Source organism: Ascaphus truei, unplaced genomic scaffold (assembly GCF_040206685.1).
Source record: "Ascaphus truei isolate aAscTru1 unplaced genomic scaffold, aAscTru1.hap1 HAP1_SCAFFOLD_1797, whole genome shotgun sequence".
NCBI classification, from domain to species: Eukaryota; Metazoa; Chordata; class Amphibia; order Anura; family Ascaphidae; genus Ascaphus; species Ascaphus truei.
The window spans coordinates 51,680-64,554 of NW_027454696.1; positions in this window are offsets into that span (position 1 = coordinate 51,680).

Sequence of the window (12,875 nt, forward strand, 5' to 3'; positions counted from 1 at the left end):
TAGGGTCATGTCACACTGAAAATATAGTATTCCCAGGTTTAACCCTTGCATTCATCAGCCAGATATGTTGAATCTTTAAGTTGCATTCATTGTTTTGAAATAGACTTGGTATTTTATGTCTCTTTTTTCCTGTACACCGTAAAGGATTTTGCGGCCTAGTCTAGAAACTCTGAAGTGAGACAAATCACTTCGAAAGAGCACTCTAGATGCGAATTGGCATGGTTTGCTATGCTGCAAGCCCTTCTCCCATGTCCAATCTGTATCTAAAAAGGCTTTGTACGAAGCTGTTTCAGTCTGGTTCTGCCAATTCGATCGGTTTTAAAAAATCCTTCATTTTCAGTGTATGTTGATCTGATTTCTTAGGCTTTAAAAACATTAAAGCAGTCCTGTTTTAAGAGCTCATTCTCTCCCCCTTTCTCTCTCCCTTTATCACTCACTCCCCCTTTATCTCTCTCGATATGACCCTTGCCTTACTTCCCCGACTAAAACTGCCCCCTCTTTAAACACCACTCTTTACCTCTGCTCTCTCTCCCTCTCCCTTCTCTCTCCCTCTCCCTTCTCTCTCATTTTCCCTTCTATCTCACATTCCCTTCTCTCTCACTTTCCCTTCTCTCCATTTTTTCACCCTGACTCCCACTCTATTTCTTTCACTCAACCCGTCTCTTGCTCTCACACATACTGCACCGACACACTTTATTAGAGCAAATACACGGTATGTACCTGGCAGATACCTGGAATGCGCCGCTCCTCACCTCTGACAAGCCCCGTTGCATTTGCCTTCCCAGCCTGGGTTCATGCCTGGCTGATGGGCGGCTGATCTGTTAAATGATAATGATTAGGATTTAATAGGCTGCAATGCTTCGCGTGTCTGCCAGATGGCATAAATTCATGAATTGTAATGCAGTATATATATATATACTGTGCAGTATTGCAGCCAGCGGGAATAAAATGCTTCAATCCCTGCCTGGAAAATAACTCAATGCACTCGGGCAGAAAACAGTCACAAACCTCAATACACCCGGGTATACCCGAATTCGTGGGGCTAGCCAAGCTCGAATAAAGTGTGTCGCCAGTGTACTCCCAAAGAGTAACCCTAGAAAATACAAGAGATATCTAGAAATCTAATTGCAAGGTAATAAGTCACATTAAGTGAAATGCACAATGGAATAGTCCCCCCCTTTTTTTTAAAAAACGGTAGATTCCTTACATTTTAGCTATTTGCACTTCTATATTTGTAACACTGGTAATTGCTATAATAACACTGTTACTTTTTTTTAGTTTGTACATGCACACACACAATTAAATGACCTACTGTATCTCAGTACCTCAGATAGACACAGACACACACACACGCCTATGCAGTAAGCGTTCATAAGCCACTTATCAAGCACTTAATGCCTACTGCTATTCAGTAAGCAGTGATAGTGGGTGATAAGGCGGGAAGGTTGGAAGAGATCACGTGCCACTACATGGGTATTCTGAAGTATACACAGCGTGAAGTGTTCGAATAAAGGCCGCTGCTGCTGCAGCTGTACATTCATATGTGCAATAATGAAAGAAAAATCAATGGCGTCTATCCTCATACAATGAGTTTTGGATTCAAATAAGGCATTTCATAGCACAAGGAGAAAAACATATTAGTTAGTAATTTTGCATTTAAAATGGGAAATGCTCAATAATATAATAATATAATTTATAATAATATAATATAGGTCCCTGCCCCATGGAGCTTACAATCTATGTTTTTGGTGCCTGAGGCACAGGGAGATAAAGTGACTTGCCCAAGGTCACAAGGATCTGACACCAGGAATTGAACCAGGCCCCAGGCTTCAAACTCTCAGTGCCACTCAGTGTCTTTTACTCACTGAGCCACTCCCTCTCCACAAGAGTGCAAGAGTGCAAGAGTGCAAGAGTGCAAGAGTGCAAGAGAGCAAGAAAGCAAGAAAGAAAGAAAGCAACTGTCTATACTTCCTAATGTGTGGATTCAGAATCACAAACATGAAAAAATATATAATTAAGCAATAATTAAGAGCGGAGAGAAAAATACTAAAATAATTCAGTCAATTCATAGTGAATTAAAAGAAATTAGAGAATTAGTACATGTAAAATATTTTTATTTGTTAAGAATAGATTGATTTAAGATGACACACACACATACACACACACACACACACACACACACACACACACACAATTAAATGACATATCCCTGGACCTCAGACACACACACTGACATTACAATAAGCAGAATAGATACATTTAGTTTTTGTTACAATTTGTCTCACTCCCAGTTGTAAGACATCAATCATTGTAAACTCTTGAACTCCAGGATGAGTTTGCAGCAAAGCTTCATGGGCACTGTAGTTTTTTTGTCTGCTACAAATTCTCTAATTGGTCACTGATCATGTGATGTCAGATGGGCCTGGGCTTTAATTCAAAGTGTTTAACCGAGTGGTGTGTGTCTCAAATACAGTAAGTTGCTTTATTTTTTTATCTCTGGGAATCTTCTGTGATTAAAGAGGGTCTGTTACTGAAAAAGCACAAAGCTGCTGATTACTTTCTGTTTAATAGAGAAATATTCATAAGGTATCAGTGTTTATTTGAGATGTGTCTGTACCTGAAAGGCTCAACCACCCCTGTTTGTGGGGCTCTTGTGTATGAAATAGCCCAGAGCAAGTACCCCTAGAGATAATATACACACATACACACCCACATACTGTAATGTGTGTGTGTGTGTGTGTGTGTGTGTGTGTGTGTGTATATATATCCACTTTTTATTGTCTCTATAAGAGTTCTGATAAAGATTGTAAATACTGTAAATGTTTATCAGTTGATCAAAAAAGATTTGATCAGAAGAGTTGCCCTGTAAATTATCTATTCAGAGCAGCAATACCAGTATATATGTTAGACAGTGATTGTGGTTTGAATGGTGAATTTTGCAAGTATCTATCTGCGAGTTAATAACATACAAAACATTTACAGACCTGCTGTTATTACTCTGTGAGTTATGATATGATCTCAAACTGTGATTTTTGCCAACATTTGTTTGCTAGCTAGCCACATACAAATCAATTACAGACCTGCTGTTATTACTCTGAGAGTCATGATATGATGATATATGGCAAGAGATCCAAATAATCCTCATCCTATTTACATATCAGCCACAAAAAGGGATTTTTAATCATGTATATGTGTTTTTAATTATCTATGTAGAATTAATAAAATGTTATTATTTTCTGATATCCGCAGTGATTCTGGCCAACCTGACAGATCTGCAGTAATATACTGCAAGACCAATTTGTTTGCTAGCTAGCCACATGCAAATCAATTACAGACCTGCTGTTATTACTCTGAGAGTCATGATATGATGATATATGGCAATAGATTCAAATAATCCTCATCCTATTTACATATCAGCCACAAAAAGGGATTTTTAATAATGTATATGTGTTTTTAATTATCTATGTAGAATTAATAAAATTTTATTATTTTCTGATATCCGCAGTGATTCTGGCCAACCTGACAGATCTGCAGTAATATACTGCAAGACCAATTTGTTTGCTAGCTAGCCACATACAAATCAATTACAGACCTGCTGTTATTACTCTGAGAGTCATGATATGATGATATATGGCAATAGATCCAAATAATCCTCATCCTATTTACATATCAGCCACAAAAAGGGATTTTTAATCATGTATATGTGTTTTTAATTATCTATGTAGAATTAATAAAATTTTATTATTTTCTGATATCCGCAGTGATTCTGGCCAACCTGACAGATCTGCAGTAATATACTGCAAGACCAATTTGTTTGCTAGCTAGCCACATACAAATCAATTACAGACCTGCTGTTATTACTCTGAGAGTCATGATATGATGATATATGGCAATAGATCCAAATAATCCTCATCCTATTTACATATCAGCCACAAAAAGGGATTTTTAATCATGTATATGTGTTTTTAATTATCTATGTAGAATTAATAAAATTTTATTATTTTCTGATATCCGCAGTGATTCTGGCCAACCTGACAGATCTGCAGTAATATACTGCAAGACCAATTGTTGTCTACCTTTACCATACGAATGACAATAGAGTGCTGTATATAAGGGGAACTCTTCTGATCAAATCTTTTTTGATCAACACTGATAAACATTATATCTATACCCCTTGAGCACCTGTCGTTTGATCCTATATACCTATTCATAACGGTGATTGCGGTCACATTCACGTACTTTAAATACTGTACATGTTAATTTTTCTTTGGTTTGAAATATGGTATTCATTGGTTTATCATCAACCAGCCCTGTTTGTGGGTGGCTCTTTGCATAGTTCTGTGTATTCTCTGTGTTTTTTCTGTTAAGTTTGCTGAGTAACCTTGTGATATAAAGAGATGGCAGCCTTAGTTTGTTATGCCTCTTTTTTTCCCTGTAAACCTCAATGGCTTTTGCGGCCTATCCTAGCCACTCTGAAGTGAGACAAACCGCTTCTAAAGAGTACTCTAGATGCAAATGTAAATAAAAAGTATAATAGAATTTGAACACATGGCTGCTCAACTCAAGTCCTTAAGCCACGAAACATGTCTGAATTTCAGGATTTTCCAGCTTCAGCACAAGTGGCTCAAACAGAGGCTTGTTTGAAGACAGAGACCCTGATTGAGCCACCTGTGCTGAAGCAGGGACTGATTAAAGCATCTGTGTTGAAGCTTGGATATCCTGAACACCTGACCTCCCTTCTCTCTCTCCCTTTCCCTTCTCTCTCTTTCCATTCTCAACCTCACCCTCTCCCTTCTCTCTCTCTCTCCCTCTCCCTTCTCTCTCTCCCCCTCCCTTCTCTCTCCCTCTCCCTTATAACTCCCTCGTCATTCCCTCTCCCTCTCCCTTCTCTCTCTCAACCATTCCTTTCTCTCTCACCCTCTTCCTTCTCTCTGTCTCTCCCTCTCTCTTCTCTCTCTCGCCCTTCTCTCTCCTCTCTCCCTCTCCCTTCTCTCTCCCTCTCCCTTCTCTCTCCCTTTTCCTTGTCACTCCCTCATCACTCTCTCTCTCTCCCTCTCTCTCTCTCTCTCTCTCTCTCTCTCTCTCTCTCTCTCTCTCTCTCTCTCTCTCTCTCTCTCTCTCTCTCTCTCTCTCTCTCCCTTCTCCATCTTCCTTCTTCTCCATCTCCCTTCTCTCTACATCTACCTTCTCTCTCTCCGTATCCCTTCTCTCTCTCCCTATCCCTTCTCTCTCTCCCTATCCCTTCTCTCTCTCCCTCTTCCTTCTCTCTCCCTATCCCTTGTCGCTCCCTCTCCCTTGTTTCTACCTCTCCCTTGTCTCTCCATTCTCTCTCCCTCTTCCTTCTCTCTCCCTCTTCCTTCTCTCTCCCTCTTCCTTCTCTCTCCCTCTTCCTTCTCTCTCCCTCTTCCTTCTCTCTCCCTCTTCTTTCTCTCTCCCTCTTCCTTCTCTCTCCCTCTTCCTTCTCTCTCCCTCTTCCTTCTCTCTCCCTCTTCCTTCTCTCTCCCTTTTCCTTTCCCCTCCCTTTTCCTTCTCTCTCCCTCTCCCTTCTCTCTCCCTCCTCTCTTCCTTGTCACCCCCTTCTCTCTCCCTATCCCTTCTCTCTCCCTTTCCTTGTCTCTCCCTCTCCCTTGTCTCTCCATTCTCTCTCCCTTTCCTTCTCTCTCCCTTTTCCTTCTCTCTCCCTTTTCCTTCTCTCTCCCTTTTCTTTCTCTCTCCCTTTTCTTTCTCTCTCCCTTTTCTTTCTCTCTCCCTTCTCTCTCCCTTCTCTCTCCCTTCTCTCTCCCTTTTCTCACTCCCTTCTCTATCCCTCTGCCTTCTCTCTCCCTTCTCTCTCCCTATCCCTTCTCTCTCCCTCTTCCTTCTCTCTCCCTCTTCCTTCTCTCTCCCTCTTCCTTCTCTCTCCCTTTCCAATCTCTCTCCCTTTTCCTTGTCTCTCCATTCTCTCCCTTTTCCTTTCCCCTCCCCTTTCCTTCGCTCTCCCTCTCCCTTCTCTCTCTCTCCACTCCCTTCTCTCTCTCTCTCCCCCTCCCTTCTCTCTCCCTCTCCCTTATAACTCCCTCATAATTCCCTCTACCTCTCTCTCTCCCTCTCCCTTCTCTCTCTCTCCCTTTCCCTTCTCTCTCACCCTCTTCCTTCTGTCTGTCTCTCCCTCTCCCTTCTCTCTCTCTCCCTTCTCTCTCTACTCTCTCCCTCTCCCTTCTCTCTCCCTCTCCCTTCTCTCTCCCTCTCCCTTCTCTCTCCCTTTTCCTTGTCACTCCCTCATCACTCTCTTTCTCTCCCTTCTCTCTCTCTCTCCCTTCTCTCTCTCCCTCTTCCTTCTCTCTCCCTATCCCTTGTCGCTCACTCTCCCTTGTTTCTACCTCTCCCTTGTCTCTCCATTCTCTCTCCCTCTTCCTTCTCTCTCCCTCTTCCTTCTCTCTCCCTCTTCCTTCTCTCTCCCTCTTCCTTCTCTCTCCCTCTTCCTTCTCTCTCCATCTTCCTTCTCTCTCCCTCTTCCTTCTCTCTCCCTTTTCCTTTCCCCTCCCTTTTCCTTCTCTCTCCTTCTCTCTCCCTTCTCTCTCCCTCCTCTCTCCCGTGTCACTCCATTCTCTCTCCCTCTCCCTTCTCTCTCCCTATCCCTTCTCTCTCCCTTTCCTTGTCGCTCCCTCTCCCTTGTTTCTACCTCTCCCTTGTCTCTCCATTCTCTCTTCCTTTTCCTTCTCTCTCCCTTTTCCTTCTATCTCCCTTTCCTTCTCTCTCCCTTTTCCTTCTCTCTCCCTTTCCCTTCTCTCTCCCTTTTCTTTCTCTCTCCCTTCTCCATATCCACATTTATTGACTATAAGAGTTCTGATAAAGATTGTAAGTACTGTAACTTGTAATGTTTATGCGGTTAGAAATATGGTATTCATTGGTTTATCATCAACCAGCCCTGTTTGTGGGTGGCTCTTGTGTATGAAATAGTCCATAGCACCTACCCCTAGAGATAATGTACACATACACACCCACATACTGTAATGTGTGTGTGTGTGTGTGTGTGTATATCCACATTTATTGTCTACAAGGGTACTGATAAAGATTGTAAGTACTGTAACTTGTAATGTTTATGCAGTTTGAAATATGGTATTAATTGGTTTATCATCAACCAGCCCTGTTTGTGGGGCTCTTTTGTGTGAAATAGCCCAGAGCACCTACCCCTAGAGATAATGTACACATATACACCCACATACTGTAATGTGTGTGTTTATATCCACATTTATTGTCTATAAGAGTTCTGATAAAGATTGTAAGTACTGTAACTTGTAATGTTTATGTGGTTTTAAATATGGTATTCATTGGTTTATCATCAACCAGCCCTGTTTGTGGGGCTCTTGTGTATGAAATTCCCCAGAGCACCTACCCCCTTTATTGTCTCCATAAGAGTTCTGTTAAAGATTGTAAATACTGTGAATGTTAATGTTTCTGTGGTTTGAAATTTGGTATTCATTGGTTTATCATCAACCAGTTCTGTTTGTGGGTGGCTCTTTGCATTGTTCTGTGTATTCTCTGTGTTTTTCTGTTATGTTTGCTGAGTAACCTTGTGATATAAAGAGATGGCAGCCTTGGTTTGTTATGCCTCTTTTTTCCTGTACACAGCAAAAGATTTTGCGGCCTATTCTAATCACTCTTAAGTGAGACAAACCGCTTCTAAAGAGCACTCTAGATGCAAATGTAAATAATAGGTATCATAGAATTTGAACACATGGCTGCTCAACTCAAGTCCTTAATCCCCCAAACTGGTCTGAATTTCAGGATTTTACAGCTTCAGCACAATTTTACAGCTTCAGCACAAGTGGCTCAAACAGAGGCTTGTTTGAAGACAGAGACCCTGATTGAGCCACCTGTGCTGAAGCAGGGACTGATTAAAGCATCTGTGTTGAAGCTTGAATATCCTGAACACCTGACCTCCCTTCTCTCTCCCTTTCCCTTCTCTCTCTCTCCCTTCTCAACCTCTCCCTCTCCCTTCTCTCTCTCTCCCTCTCCCTTCTCTCTCTCTCTCCCTCTCCATTCTCTCTCTCTCCCCCTCCCTTCTCTCTCCCTCTCCCTTATAACTCCCTCGTCATTCCCTCTCCCATCTCTCTCTCTCCCTTTCCCTTCTCTCTCACCCTCTTCCTTCTCTCTCCCTCTCCCTCTCCCTTCTCTCTCTCTCCCTTCTCTCTCTCCTCTCTCCCTCTCCCTTTTCTCTCCCTCTCCCTTCTCTCTCCCTTTTCCTTGTCACTCCCTCATCACTCTCTCTCTCCCTTCTCTCTCTCTCTCTCTCTCTCTCTCTCTCTCTCCCCTCTCTCTCTCTCCCTTCTCTCTCTCTCCCTTCTCCATCTTCCTTCTTTCTCCATCTCCCTTCTCTCTACATCTACCTTCTCTCTCTCCGTATCCCTTCTCTCTCTCCGTATCCCTTCTCTCTCTCCCTATCCCTTCTCTCTCTCCCTATCCCTTTTCTCTCTCCCTCTTCCTTCTCTCTCCCTATCCCTTGTCGCTCCCTCTCCCTTGTTTCTACCTCTCCCTTGTCTCTCCATTCTCTCTCCCTCTTCCTTCCCTCTCCCTCTTCCTTCTCTCCCCATCTTCCTTCTCTCTCCATCTTCCTTCTCTCTCCATCTTCCTTCTCTCTCCCTCTTCCTTCTCTCTCCCTCTTCCTTCTCTCTCCCTTTCCAATCTCTCTCCCTTTTCCTTGTCTCTCCATTCTCTCCCTTTTCCTTTCCCCTCCCCTTTCCTTCGCTCTCCCTCTCCCTTCTCTCTCTCTCCACTCCCTTCTCTCTCTCTCTCCCCCTCCCTTCTCTCTCCCTCTCCCTTATAACTCCCTCATAATTCCCTCTACCTCTCTCTCTCCCTCTCCCTTCTCTCTCTCTCCCTTTCCCTTCTCTCTCACCCTCTTCCTTCTGTCTGTCTCTCCCTCTCCCTTCTCTCTCTCTCCCTTCTCTCTCTCCTCTCTCCCTCTCCCTTCTCTCTCCCTCTCCCTTCTCTCTCCCTTTTCCTTGTCACTCCCTCATCACTCTCTTTCTCTCCCTTCTCTCTCTCTCTCCCTTCTCTCTCTCCCTCTTCCTTCTCTCTCCCTATCCCTTGTCGCTCACTCTCCCTTGTTTCTACCTCTCCCTTGTCTCTCCATTCTCTCTCCCTCTTCCTTCTCTCTCCCTCTTCCTTCTCTCTCCCTCTTCCTTCTCTCTCCCTCTTCCTTCTCTCTCCATCTTCCTTCTCTCTCCCTCTTCCTTCTCTCTCCCTTTTCCTTTCCCCTCCCTTTTCCTTCTCTCTCCTTCTCTCTCCCTTCTCTCTCCCTCCTCTCTCCCGTGTCACTCCATTCTCTCTCCCTCTCCCTTCTCTCTCCCTATCCCTTCTCTCTCCCTTTCCTTGTCGCTCCCTCTCCCTTGTTTCTACCTCTCCCTTGTCTCTCCATTCTCTCTTCCTTTTCCTTCTCTCTCCCTTTTCCTTCTATCTCCCTTTCCTTCTCTCTCTCTTTTCCTTCTCTCTCCCTTTCCCTTCTCTCTCCCTTTTCTTTCTCTCTCCCTTCTCCATATCCACATTTATTGACTATAAGAGTTCTGATAAAGATTGTAAGTACTGTAACTTGTAATGTTTATGCGGTTAGAAATATGGTATTCATTGGTTTATCATCAACCAGCCCTGTTTGTGGGTGGCTCTTGTGTATGAAATAGTCCATAGCACCTACCCCTAGAGATAATGTACACATACACACCCACATACTGTAATGTGTGTGTGTGTGTGTGTGTATATCCACATTTATTGTCTACAAGGGTACTGATAAAGATTGTAAGTACTGTAACTTGTAATGTTTATGCAGTTTGAAATATGGTATTAATTGGTTTATCATCAACCAGCCCTGTTTGTGGGGCTCTTTTGTGTGAAATAGCCCAGAGCACCTACCCCTAGAGATAATGTACACATATACACCCACATACTGTAATGTGTGTGTTTATATCCACATTTATTGTCTATAAGAGTTCTGATAAAGATTGTAAGTACTGTAACTTGTAATGTTTATGTGGTTTTAAATATGGTATTCATTGGTTTATCATCAACCAGCCCTGTTTGTGGGGCTCTTGTGTATGAAATTCCCCAGAGCACCTACCCCCTTTATTGTCTCCATAAGAGTTCTGTTAAAGATTGTAAATACTGTGAATGTTAATGTTTCTGTGGTTTGAAATTTGGTATTCATTGGTTTATCATCAACCAGTTCTGTTTGTGGGTGGCTCTTTGCATTGTTCTGTGTATTCTCTGTGTTTTTCTGTTATGTTTGCTGAGTAACCTTGTGATATAAAGAGATGGCAGCCTTGGTTTGTTATGCCTCTTTTTTCCTGTACACAGCAAAAGATTTTGCGGCCTATTCTAATCACTCTTAAGTGAGACAAACCGCTTCTAAAGAGCACTCTAGATGCAAATGTAAATAATAGGTATCATAGAATTTGAACACATGGCTGCTCAACTCAAGTCCTTAATCCCCCAAACTGGTCTGAATTTCAGGATTTTACAGCTTCAGCACAATTTTACAGCTTCAGCACAAGTGGCTCAAACAGAGGCTTGTTTGAAGACAGAGACCCTGATTGAGCCACCTGTGCTGAAGCAGGGACTGATTAAAGCATCTGTGTTGAAGCTTGGATATCCTGAACACCTGACCTCCCTTCTCTCTCTCCCTTTCCCTTCTCTCTCTCTCCCTTCTCAACCTCTCCCTCTCCCTTCTCTCTCTCTCCCTCTCCCTTCTCTCTCTCTCTCCCTCTCCATTCTCTCTCTCTCCCCCTCCCTTCTCTCTCCCTCTCCCTTATAACTCCCTCGTCATTCCCTCTCCCTTCTCTCTCTCTCCCTTTCCCTTCTCTCTCACCCTCTTCCTTCTCTCTCCCTCTCCCTCTCCCTTCTCTCTCTCCCTTCTCTCTCTCCTTTCTCCCTCTCCCTTCTCTCTCCCTCTCCCTTCTCTCTCCCTTTTCCTTGTCACTCCCTCATCACTCTCTTTCTCTCCCTTCTCTCTCTCCCTCTTCCTTCTCTCTCCCTATCCCTTGTCACTCCCTCTCCCTTGTTTCTACCTCTCCCTTCTCTCTCCCTCTCCCTCCTCTCTCCCTTTTCCTTGTCACTCCCTCATCACTCTCTCTCTCCCTTCTCTCTCTCTCTCTCTCTCTCCCTTCTCTCTCTCTCCCTTCTCCATCTTCCTTCTTTCTCCATCTCCCTTCTCTCTCCCTCTTCCTTCTCTCTCCCTATCCCTTGTCACTCCCTCTCCCTTGTTTCTACCTCTCCCTTCTCTCTCCCTCTCCCTCCTCTCTCCCTTTTCCTTGTCACTCCCTCATCACTCTCTCTCTCCCTTCTCTCTCTCCTCTCTCCCTCTCCCTTCTCTCTCCCTCTCCCTCCTCTCTCCCTTTTCCTTGTCACTCCCTCATCACTCTCTTTCTCTCCCTTCTCTCTCTCTCTCCCTTCTCTCTCTCCCTCTTCCTTCTCTCTCCCTATCCCTTGTCACTCCCTCTCCCTTGTTTCTACCTCTCCCTTCTCTCTCCCTCTCCCTCCTCTCTCCCTTTTCCTTGTCACTCCCTCATCACTCTCTCTCTCCCTTCTCTCTCTCTCTCTCTCTCTCCCTTCTCTCTCTCTCCCTTCTCCATCTTCCTTCTTTCTCCATCTCCCTTCTCTCTCCCTCTTCCTTCTCTCTCCCTATCCCTTGTCACTCCCTCTCCCTTGTTTCTACCTCTCCCTTCTCTCTCCCTCTCCCTCCTCTCTCCCTTTTCCTTGTCACTCCCTCATCACTCTCTCTCTCCCTTCTCTCTCTCTCTCACTCTCCCTCTCTCGTCTCTCCTCCCTCTCCCTCCTCTCTCCTTTCCTTGTCACTCCCTCATCACTCTCTTTCTCTCCCTTCTCTCTCTCTCTCCCTTCTCTCTCTCCCCTCTTCCTTCTCTCTCCCTATCCCTTGTCACTCCTCTCCCTTGTTTCTACCTCTCCTTCTCTCTCCCTCTCCCTCCTCTCTCCCTTTTCCTTGTCACTCCCTCATCACTCTCTCTCTCCTTCTCTCTCTCTCTCTCTCTCTCTCTCTCTCTCTCTCTCCCTTCTCTCTCTCCCTTCTCCATCTTCCTTCTTTCTCCATCTCCCTTCTCTCTACATCTACCTTCTCTCTCTCCGTATCCCTTCTCTCTCTCCGTATCCCTTGTCTCTCTCACCTATCCCTTCTCTCTCTCCCTATCCCTTTTCTCTCTCCCTCTTCCTTCTCTCTCCCTATCCCTTGTCGCTCCCTCTGCCTTGTTTCTACCTCTCCCTTGTCTCTCCATTCTCTCTCCCTCTCCTTCCCCTTCCCTCTCCCCTTCCTTCCCTCTCCCTCTTCCTTCTCTCTCCATCTTCCTTCTCTCTCCATCTTCCTTCTCTCTCCATCTTCCTTCTCTCTCCTCTTCCTTCTCTCTTCCCTCTTCCTTCTCTCTCCCTCTTCCTTCTCTCTCCCTTTCCATTCTCTCTCCCTTTTCCTTCCGCTCCCCTTTCCTTCTCTCTCCCTCTCCTTCTCTCTCCCTCCTCTCTCCCTTGTCACCCCCTCCTCTCTCCCTCTCCCTTCTCTCTCCCTATCCCTTCTCTCTCCCTTTCCTTGTCTCTCCCTCTCCCTTGTCTCTCTCATTCTCTCTCCCCTTTTCCTTCTCTCTCCCTTTTCCTTCTCTCTCCCTTTTCCTTCTCTCTCCCTTTTCCTTCTCTCTCCTTTCCCTTCTCTCTCCCTTTTCTTTCTCTCTCCCTTTTCTCACTCCCTTCTCTATCCCTCTGCCTTTCTCTCCCTTCTCTCTCCCTATCCCTTCTCTCTCCCTCTTCCTTCTCTCTCCCTCTTCCGTCTCTCTCCCTTTCCATGCTCTCTCCCTTTTCCTTATCTCTCCATTTCTCTCCCTTTTCCTTTCCCCTCCCCTTTC